Source organism: Suricata suricatta, chromosome 6 (genome assembly GCF_006229205.1).
Source record: "Suricata suricatta isolate VVHF042 chromosome 6, meerkat_22Aug2017_6uvM2_HiC, whole genome shotgun sequence".
In the NCBI taxonomy this organism is placed as follows: domain Eukaryota; kingdom Metazoa; phylum Chordata; class Mammalia; order Carnivora; family Herpestidae; genus Suricata; species Suricata suricatta.
Window position 1 is genome coordinate 81,201,324 of NC_043705.1, and position 11,007 is coordinate 81,212,330.

At 40.7% G+C, this 11,007-nt stretch overlaps 1 long non-coding RNA gene across 1 annotated transcript in view; it reads right to left on the reverse strand.

Moving 5' to 3' along the window:
* LOC115293879 overlaps positions 1-10,966 on the reverse strand; it is an 89,842-nt gene extending 78,876 nt beyond the window's left edge. The window contains exons 1-2 of the long non-coding RNA XR_003909646.1: positions 10,580-10,966; positions 2,520-2,709 (exon numbers count right to left, since the gene is read on the reverse strand). This is a non-coding gene — a long non-coding RNA (uncharacterized LOC115293879). The remainder of the gene's footprint in view (positions 1-2,519; positions 2,710-10,579) is intronic.
* Positions 10,967-11,007: the final 41 nt, after the last annotated feature.

The following is an 11,007-nucleotide window of genomic DNA, read 5'->3' on the forward strand; positions in this document are numbered from 1 at the left end:
CCAGACTTTGATAGTTAACATGTCCTCGCTTTGCTTCATCCTTAACATGTAAGTATGCTTCCCAGAAAATACAGATGATTTTTGCCTGTCATTGAACTTGATATCAATGAAGTCTCTCTCTTTCTCTCTTTTTTAAATGTTTATTCATTTTTGAGAGAGAGAGAGAGAGAGACAGAACATGAGCAGGGGAAGGGAAGAGAAAGAGAGAGAGAGAGAGAGATCGATCTTGAAGCAGGCTGGAGGCTCTGCACTTTCAGCACAGAGCCTGATAAAGGGCTCGAACTCCATGAACCTTGAGATCACTACCTGAGCCGAAGTCAGACGCTTAACTGACTGAGACACCCACCTGCACCCCCCATCACTCACTCACTCACTCACTCACTCTCACACACACACACACACACACACACACACACACACACACAATATCACTTTGTATTTAGGAGGCATACAATTCAAGGTATGATTTTGTTGTGATGAAGAAAGGTTTGGACAGGGAGCTAGAGAACTTGGCTTTAAGTTCAGTCTCCATGAGATCTTAGGCAAATCTTTTTGCCTCCCTGGGGAATGTAATATGTTTGGATGTGCTAAGTGTCTTTGAAGCTTTGTAGTACTAAATTGTTACGCTTTTCCTATTTGAGTACTGTGCTGGCATATGAGAAATTAGAGCCAAAGAGAATCCAGAGAAAGACCTATGGCCTGTTAGATAAAGCCTCTTCTTCCCCCAAATCATGCCAATAACAGTGTCAGAAACAAAGGACTATAAAAAAGTAAAAGTGATCCTACACCATAAATAATTTTCCCTTCTCTGATATGTACACATTTAGATATATTATTGGCTTTAGTTGTCATGTGCATGGATGATGTTTTCCCCAAGATAAATCATAGCCATAAAGATTTTAATGTCAGGAGTTTGGAGTTCAAATTAATAATTACATAGTACAAGTTTTCCTGGACAGAGTCAGTTTTAAACGTCTTACTCCATTCTCTTTGTGTCTGTAGTTCTCCGAATACTGCCCATGCTAACTAAGTACTGCAGGTTGGCTCACCTAATTGCCCATCCCATCTCCCCTCACAACATCTCTCACAATGCAGAATGGAAGCTCACAATGTTTCCTAGACTGCTTTGCACCTAGAGCTACGGATATGAATTAGGTCTGTCAATTAGATATACACATGCAAGATTTAGAAAACATAAGAGAAGACAGGACATCTTCCTGACCACTTTTGGCTATATTTCCCTTATAATAAATGTCATTGAAACATTTTTTTTCCTGAAGCACTGTTCCATTGGCCCATTATTCAGCCCCCTGATGACAATAAGCAGTTGTGGCAGTTGGGAAAGCGGTAGCTTTCTGGCTCTACCTGCCCTCATAGGATTAGGTTATTGGAACCAGTGTCGAAGAGTCCTCCACAGTCATAGCTCCACTGAGAGGTCAACTCTCTACTGTACTGGAATCATTCATTCTCGGAAGTTCTGTCTATAACTCCCTTCTCTAACCGTGACATTCATTTTTGTAAGCACCATCTATTAAATGTCTTTCTTCTTAAAAATAACTAAAATCATTTCTATTTGTTCACACCACCGAACCCTGACTGATACACATCCTAAACTTTACTTTGGAAAATTTATTTACTGTATACAAGGTATAAGATATCATAACTGTAGAATACTGTATCAAAAAGAAAAGGGGGTTGGAAGCCAGAAAAAAGAAGCTACATCATTTAGTATTTCTGTATCCAAAGCAGGTTGCTTAACACCTCTGTATCTAAGTTCCTTTATATATTAAGTAGATTTTAACATGTTAACCTTTCAGAGTTGTGAGAATTACACCAGGTAGCACAAGAAAACCACCACTGGTCATAGCATACACTGGTCATTCATTATATGGAGTTCAGTTCTGTCTACACCTATATTAGAATTCCTTTTGTAGTTAAAATGATTAATAAAATAATCTGGGGGGAAACTCTCTTAAAATTATATATATAATTATATAAAATTAGATATATATGCATATATATAAATATATATATGTGTGTGTGTGTGTATATATATATATATATATAAAAATCACTCAATCTTTGTGTTCCTATAAACACACCCTTATATATATATACCTATATATATATATATATTCCTATATATAAACACCCTTATAGGAACACAAAGATTGAGTGCTGATTGATTCACAAAGACGAGAAGAATAGGTTTAAATGCAGTCCAAGAGCAAAGAGACTTCTAGTATGAGCCAAAGCAACCCATTATGAGTATTACCAATTCACCCCAACTGGTGGCTCAAGGCCCAAATAATCATTAATTCATTCAATGAATATTTATTAAGCCTTGACATTTCTAGACACTACTTTACTCATTAAGATACAGTCATAAATCAAAAGGCTCCTGACTTCCAAGAGCTTGCATTCTATTGAAAGAAACACAGAGAAGTCAATAAATAATTTCAAAGAGTGAGAAACACTATGAAGAAAAGGCACTCTTCCTTTAGCTTTGTTTCCCTTACCTTCTCAGAAGTGTGCTGTTACTTGACTTATCCTCTTTTTCAGTTTCTTTTCATGGAAGGAAAAGCAAAGGTATGTGAAGATTAAGCAAACAACGTCAAGATTCCCTTAGGTAGGCAAGTAGTTTCAAGATCTGCGAAGGGTCTTGGGCCTGCCACTATTTAATTGATGCCAATGGGAAACATGAGATGCCTGTATTAGAGACAAAAGAACATATCAAAGCAGCATGAACAGGATGTTGGTGCTAATGTCCCATGTCCCTCAAATCCCACAGGGTCTAAAGAAGGGGTCCAAGCGGGTGCCATAGACATAGGAGATTTCTGTCACAGGCCAAGGAATACTGAACTTGGAAAATATATTGCTTTTATAGGGTTTGGTAAGCAAGCCTACTCTTTGGAAGAAAGTATTACTTGGTTGCTCAAGGTTGCTTGCTGTAAATACAACCCTGAAAAATGACCCAAAAGAAAGTAGTCAGGGTCTTGTATTCTTGGCATACCCAGAAATGATGTGTAGAGGTGCTCAGGGCCCTTGGCAGACTGATTTTCCCAACAGGTAGGAGATAAAAGGATTGAACCCTCCATTCTTTATAAAGTTTTATGCAATCACAATTATAAAATTTTCCAAAGTTCTGAGTATTCAAAACTTTGTTCCAGCCTCCTTCCAAACTTTAACCTTAGATATGATGTATTTAGGCAACTGATAGACTTAGAATAGCAGCTGGCAGGTGAGGAGATAAATTTTCCAGTTGTTACCAAATATAACCTCAGGATCTTGTGTGATATAGACCTTCTCATCATTATAAGCATGGAACTAGACCTCATACCTCCCAGAAACCTCACCCCAGGCTTTTTTCCTGTTCAATATTACATTGATTGCCCATTTCAACAAACCTCAGCTGCAAAAATATAGTTATGTGGGGAGGGAAAATAGTATAATATGTTCCTTCCCTCAGCACTCCCCACATGGTCATTGCTCTTGCATCCTGATACAAAGGGTCCTTGGTGGATCATCCTTACAGTCAACTTTCCTTGGGCTCTCAAGCCATGGATCAATGCCAGGGGGAGAAAACTGTAGACTTCCTCCATGACATATCATTGCTATCCAATGAGGCCTCCATTATCTGCTTCCTATAATGCCTACCTCAAATGTTCTCTACCCTACTCATTGCATCCTAGAAACATTCTTCTCCTTTCCTAGAGAAAATAGAAGGTATCTGGGGAATGCTCTCCTAACATGTCAGTTGTTACCTCTTGTAATCCTCCAGCAAATGCTGAAAAATAGCTATTACTATCCCGATGTGGCATGTTAGAAAATGAAGACTTGGAGATATCATGTAACTTTCCCAAAACTACAAAAGCTATGCATCCTGAAGACAGAATAAGATTGAATCCTTATGACATAGGTCCTGCCTTGCCCTCATGCAGCTTCCAGATACAGTAAAATAAAACTTCTGGGTTTTTTTAATGTTTATATAAAAAGCTCTAGCTTCCTAAGCCACAGAAACATAGGCATTATAGAAAATGTTTGCTTTTACTTTTCCTAATCCATTTTCTCATAAGGATGAGACACGTAGCTGTTTGTTTCCCTAATAACAGAACTAATTGCTTGGAATCAAAGGGCAAATAAAACTTCTCTTATCTTCCCCAGAGAAAAATATTATATCAAGGAATAGGCACCTAGGTTAGCGCTGAAGGCGCTGGGAGACTGGGGTATTACCTTTCTAGTTACTTAAATTCCGGCTAGGAGTGAGGCCCTAGAGCTTAGAAACATCTGGAATAAGGAGGAGACTCTTTCAGGAGATGAGGAGGAATGGCTGCATCCTTTACCTTTATAAACAGAAAAATCCCTTCTTCTTGTCCTTTGTCTATAGAATACTTGGCCACTCATGTAGAAAAATCTTCATTGGCTTTCATATTGCCCCAGGGGTAAGACCTGAGGCAGGCTGGGAGAGGGGAACATGCAGTTCTTACTTACTCTGGGGTAATAAGAAACCTGCCTCTGATCCAGAACACCTCACGTGCTCATTCAAGATACAATGAGTAAAGATAACTATTAAAAACATATCACTAGACAATTCAGAGAAGGGATAAGAACACAAATACTTCTAGACCATGAAATATATAGTTACCACAAATACCTCATAATGTATTTGAAGAGATAGTGTTTGGGTTTCTTTGTGTGGAATTAGTAGGAGTTTGCTGATAGACAAGCAGCTGAAAGGCATTCTAAATATAAAGAATTATACCAAAGATCTAAGGTGCACTTTTGTTCAAGTTTTATAAAATTGGATCTTTACTCAGGGTACTTTATTTCTACTTATCACAAAATTTCCATATTATATTAATTTCATTACAATAAGATACCCTACTGCCATCTTCCAGAAGATAGTTCTAATAAGTACACAAATTGACAATATCAGCAATATGTACAGCACTTCTGATGTATGGTTTATACAACTGTACACAGTGGCCCTGTGTCCTTAGCTGAACAGGGAGAAAGCAAGTTGTTCAGCATAACTTGGAAGAAGATTGTGTGTGAACGAGTGGGAAGAGACAAGGCTGGACAGAAAGGCAGAGGTCAGAACTCGAAGATACTTAGGGTCCACAGCAATGTGATTAGAATTAGATCTGAGGGTGCCGGGAAACTACTGATGGATTTCAGGCAAGAACATGTGATTGACATTTTCACAAACCTAGAGCATTAGGGAAGTGGTGACAATAGGACAAGATTAGGCAGGAGACCTGGTAAAAGACCAGAAGATCACAGAAGCTCTCAGATAGGGAGGAGGCTGACTTGTTTGCTCTTAGAGGGAGGACGGGAGGCCTTCTTCCTACCAGAGTGATTTCAGAGCTATTGGTCTCCACCTTCTTTGCTACCACCTTGATCTTTCACTTTTCTTTTTCCTGTGTCTTCAATCTCTCTCTCCACTTGCTCCATCCCTGTAGGCTTTGGTTACCCCAACATGTCAAAGTCTTGCTTCTGCCCACCCTGTTTTTCTGCATGAGTATTTCCCCTGCGCTGAAATGGCTTTATGCACTCTCCTGCTTAGGAAAATCCTACCCTTCTAACTAACAAGTGGTTGATTAGCCCCAGGCAGAAGTGTGGTAGCTGGCAGAGCCACAAGGATCACTACTGAAGCCAGTAGGTTGGCTTGCCGCACTTCAGGGACTCAACCATTAAGATGTCAACAGGCTCAACTGGATTCAGATAAGTCATTACTTACACAGCAAAAACAATATCAGCATGGTGTCAACTCTCCACATCTCTAGTCCCACAGGATGCTAGTGAACTGGAGGGACCTGATGACAGCGACAAGAGTGATGGGTTGATCTGCTCCTGAGAATCCATGTAAACTATAGCCTGGCAGAGTCTAGACTTACACAGAAGCTTGAACATATATTTTAAGGCGGGTGGAGTAAGACAGAAAGTCCTATGCTCAAATGGAAGTAGGGAGTTTGACACAAAAAGGTTTTAGAGCAGTCTGCTGCTCCAAAGAAGCTCATCTCCCCTTGCCCATGGAGGAATTGCAAGGCATTCCACCAAGACTCTGATCAGACCTGTCTGTCTGGCCTATGTGAAGACACGGTGGGTCATGTGGTAGCAGGGCTGTGTCACACTAACTCCACCCCTGACCTTTCATGTATCCAAATAAGAACAATTATGAGGAGTCTGGGATACCCATTAGAATTACCAATTAATTGCAGTGATTGATTATAGAAACATGGACCAAATGTTTTGCATTCATCTTAGGCCAGAGCAGATGAGAGTGACCATGACTATGACTCCTAGCGAGATGGTCAGGCTAACTTGAAGGATAAATCACAAAAAGGCTCCCTATCCACAGCCAAGCCAGGTAAGTACATCTCAGGTGTTGTTGAGACTGAACTGAGAAAGCCACACGGCTTTCTGAGGCAGAAGAGAGATTGTTTCACTTATCCTGATTTATTAATCTAAGGGCAATAATAGGTGTTGGCATTTGAAAATATTCTCTCTTGACTGGCCAGCAGAGGGTCTGGGGCAACATAATTGTTTATAAACACTTGGATTAGAGAGTTTCAAATGGTGTATGTTTGTCAGGCAACATAGGCAACACAGATGCCTGATGTCCACATAAGAATAAGTACCCTACTGGGGCATAAACTGTATTAGGAATGTTAAGTGTCCTTTATTACAATAAAGGTGAGTCAATTCTGTGTCCCTAATGGCAGGCAAACTCCTTGATTGGAGCTAAATAATTTCCTGCAAAGCAGGCTGCAATGCTTCCGAAGAGAACAAGCTGGCTATATGCTAGCCAACCTAGCCCTTGTGGCATGGGCTGTTCCAGGTGAATTAAATTCTGTTAATATGTTTGTAGTGACTTTAGCAATGGCATTTTGCCAACATGGGGGTCAAGGTTTAATTCTCCAATGTTCAAAGGAAAAGCTGTTAAGTTTTTGTCAGTAGGGTCAGGAGGGAATGATAGATACAGCAATCAGTTAAATTCGGCTACTGCTGGTCTGGAAAAAGCATACAAGAGAATTTTCATTTTTTTCTTAGATGATAGAGAGAGACCACAAGGGACTGACAATAATACCAGGCTAGGGAAACCATAGTGATGTCCAGAAAATTAATTTTGTTCTATCATCTCAGGTGGAGGTCATCTACCTTGAAAGCGTAACAGTCTTTAGTTTAAGATCTAAAAACTAAGGATCTATGTTCTAACATCTAAGAGCCTAGGGTTTAAGTTAAGAATGGATATACATGGTTACAAAGGCATTCTGAGATGACAGTTCAGGCCAGGTGTCCTGTAAGCGAGTGCCAAGAGAAGCTTAGTGATTCTTTCCCAACCCCTGACTTCCCAAAGTTTAGGGTATTCCTTTTCTACCAGCTGGGCTGTTGATTTCCTTCCATAGCCACATAATTGGTATGACCAGTCTTTGCAGCAATCACTTTATTCTTTTTCCCAATTCTCATGATTTCTAAACTATGCCATTTTCTTGGATTGCTCTCTCAGTGGCTTTGTTGTTGTTGCTGTTGTAGAGCTTGTACCATCCTAGAACTTGTCCCACACCTTTGGGTGTACCAGGATGCCAGGACCACTTTAGAGTTGTCATATCATGCGCATGATTATTTTCTCCTACCCTCTAGTTCAAATATGTCTTACCAAGGCATCTGAAATACCTGCTACTTCCAGTTCATCAGATCCAATTAGCATAATGTTGTCATTATGAACTACTAAAATGAACCAGTGTGATGTTTTGTGGAATGTCAAGAGAATCAACATTTCTGTAGACTATATTAAGGAGAATTGATGTGCATCTGCAATAACACTGTGAAGGCATACCATTGGCCCTGTTAGATAATCACCAACTGCTTCTGATGTTTTTTTATAAATAAGTATAGAAAAGATGGCATTAGCTAAATCAATAGCTGTATACCAAGTAGCAGGTGCTATGTTGATTTGTTCCAGTAAAAATACTCCATCTGGGACAACAGTCACAATTGGAATTACCTCCTGATTAAGTTTATAGTAATCCACATTTTCCAAGATCCATATGACTTTTGCACTGGCTAAACTGCTAAGTTAAGTGGGAATGTGATAGGTATCACCACCATTGCTTCTTTCAAGTCTTTTCTGGTGGTATTATTTCTGGTTTGCTATCTTGGAAGGCCGTGAAATATCCAGGAGTTTCCTATTTAGGCCTTCCAATTATAATGGCCTTCATCTAATGGGTAAAAAAGCCAATGTGGGGATATTGCCAGTTTTAGAATTGAAAAAAAAAAAACCATATAGTTGGTGTGTGGATCAAAGGAATTAACGGAACCAACTGTGACTAAGACATGAACTAAGACTTCATCTAACTACTGACCAAGATAAACTCCAATGTACTTCACTCTAGTAAATGGTGACACAGCTCTTTGAGGAATGCTTGTGGGAATACATACAATGTGTAGCAATGGTGCAGGGTCCTTCCTGAAGGAGACTCCTTCAATCAAGGGGTTCTTAAATCTGTGAATTGGTTTAGGTCTGAAAATTCAGTGAGAAGCTGTGATTGTACACTTTGCTGACTCAAGTTAGATTTTACCTTCCTGACTTAGAGCTTTTCCAGTTTTAAATATCAAGCAGTACTCTATTTGGTTGCCTATCTGTTTTGTTCCTAGAGCATCTCTGTGGGCCAAGGCAGTCCGTTTGGCTGTATATATTTGTTGTCCTTTAAGGAAAATGTACCCATATTATACGTGGTGCCTAATGCTCCTTGTCCTGCTAATCTTAGGTCCTGTCATCTCCACTGACATCTAGATGCCCACCTCACTAGTGCATCCTCTATAATCATATGTGGCCTACAGAGGAGGGACATCCATAGAGATTTTCAAAGATGCATGTCTTCCTCTCACTAATTTATTTCTCAATTTTTCAGTGAAGGGAGTGTTTCTGGGCCTTTGATGGAACACAGTTGAAGATGGGTATGCAGATTATATATGATAAGTCAAGTATAACATTTCCCTAAACCATTGGATTCCCTCTTCCACATGTCGGGGATGCTTGGGCACCTCAACATCACCAACTTTCAATCAACCAAGGTGTTAGAACCACCTCTAGCTGCATAAGCTAAAACATAAAATTAACATCATAACAACTTTGGTTCAGTGTAGTGTTCTACTCTACCCTTCATGGTCTGACACCCTTAGAAGCCACTCCCACACATGTTCTGGAGGTTTCTGCCTATATATTAACATAGTAACCATATTGTAGTTACTTTGGTGTGCACCTATCCCCCAGGAGCAAGTTGAAAAACGAGTATAGTGGCAATAGAGGGCAACTGTGGTGGGTTTTAAGGAGACTATGAATTCCCTCTTAAGCATCGTCCACAGGTGAAGTTGTCACAAAGTTTTCAAGCAGAGGAAACCCACCTCCTCAGATACTACCTACTTCCACTGGTAAGAAAGGTCCAGAGTAACTTAATGGTTCAAGATTGCCAGTTTCATCTGGACCCAACCCATTCTGAGTTTTGAAGTTCAATTATTTAATAATCAATACCCTAAATTTTATATGAGAAAGTTGGCACATCTGTGAATTCAATGAAAGTTGTAATTCAGTAACCAGAAACTTTAAATTCTGTGTCTAATTTTCAGAAATATCATTTATCTGAAACTCTCTTAGAGTTGTTATGGAAGTTCTCTGGTTTTCATGCCATAACTTCGATCTGTGTCTGCTTGTCATTTCTCTCTGTAAGTATTCAAAAGAACTCAAAAGAATCCATCTCACACGATAGTCCTTGTAGTCACCTTACAGCCATACCAGTCAAGTGTAGCTGCTACTTGGGCTCCCAAGGCACATGTTTCAGTGGGCACTTCATCAAACTCAGCCACAGGAAATTGGCTAATTGGGATGTCCCGTGTGCCATGAATCACTAGCATCTTATTTCCCTTTGGCAAGGAGTTCAGCATTGAGCTCAAGCCAAAGGCCCAGTCAAACCAAATTCCTAACCCCATCTTTCCAAGTGTATCTCTTGGGGTTATAGGTAAAGGTTAATAAAAAATATAAAGCTTAAGCAAAAAGATTATAGACTATAATAGATAATTAATGAGGATTCACTGATGGGGAGAGAACCCTAGAGATATGGAAACAGTTAAAAGGAGCAAACTTTATAATTAACCCCTGGGCTGGGACAGAGAGTTGCCAAAGAGCTCTCTGGACCCTCACAGGGCTAAGATCCAGGCTTCGCTAGAGAGGGGAGAGTCATCAAACTCTGGCTCGCTGAATGGCAGAGAAGTCACACCTGCAGAACACAGCCTTGGGGAAGCTCATACAAATCTTATCTCTACAGAGCCTGGAAAGCTATTCATGAGGGTAGTGGTTCACCTTGGGGCCTCTACAGAACCACTGGAGTTAGGGATGAGGGAGGAAACGTCTGACCTCCAACCACCACTGAAGCCTGGCAATGGAGAAAGCCAGGTGTATTGCAAGCGCCTGCCTACCCATGTACCAAAACCAGTAAGCAAAACCCTTTTCTTCCTGCAATGTCTCTTCAGCGCCCTCTACTGACAAGTCTTCAGCCCGGGCTGGCAAAGGAAAACTTACTTAAAAGGGCCCAGATCCATTTTAATGGTCCAGTCAAAAAGGGCGGATTTGGGATTGCGCAGCAATTAAACGCTAACCCACACGAGCATTACTTCTTAGGCTCCACGCATAGATTCTGTAGCCAGCTGTCATTGGCAGTCTCCTTTCCTTCACGTTTCACCAGGAAGTCACCAAAAGTAACAGAGGAAAAGAGGAGCCTGAACATAATGTGAAGCCCCTTCTCAATTTCTACAGCTCCTCACCAAGTTGCTGTACCAGGAACGCCAGGCCGGGGTCCTCAAGGACAGGAAACCTGGGCACCAAAAAAGAGGTGAGGAGAAAGCTCAGACTCTGTGGAACGTGGGCGGCTGGCGCCCGAAGGCCTCGGAGGGCCTCACCTCCACCCAGGCTGCCTGCCAGTTCACAAAAGCTGTCAGAGGTCTTCGCTC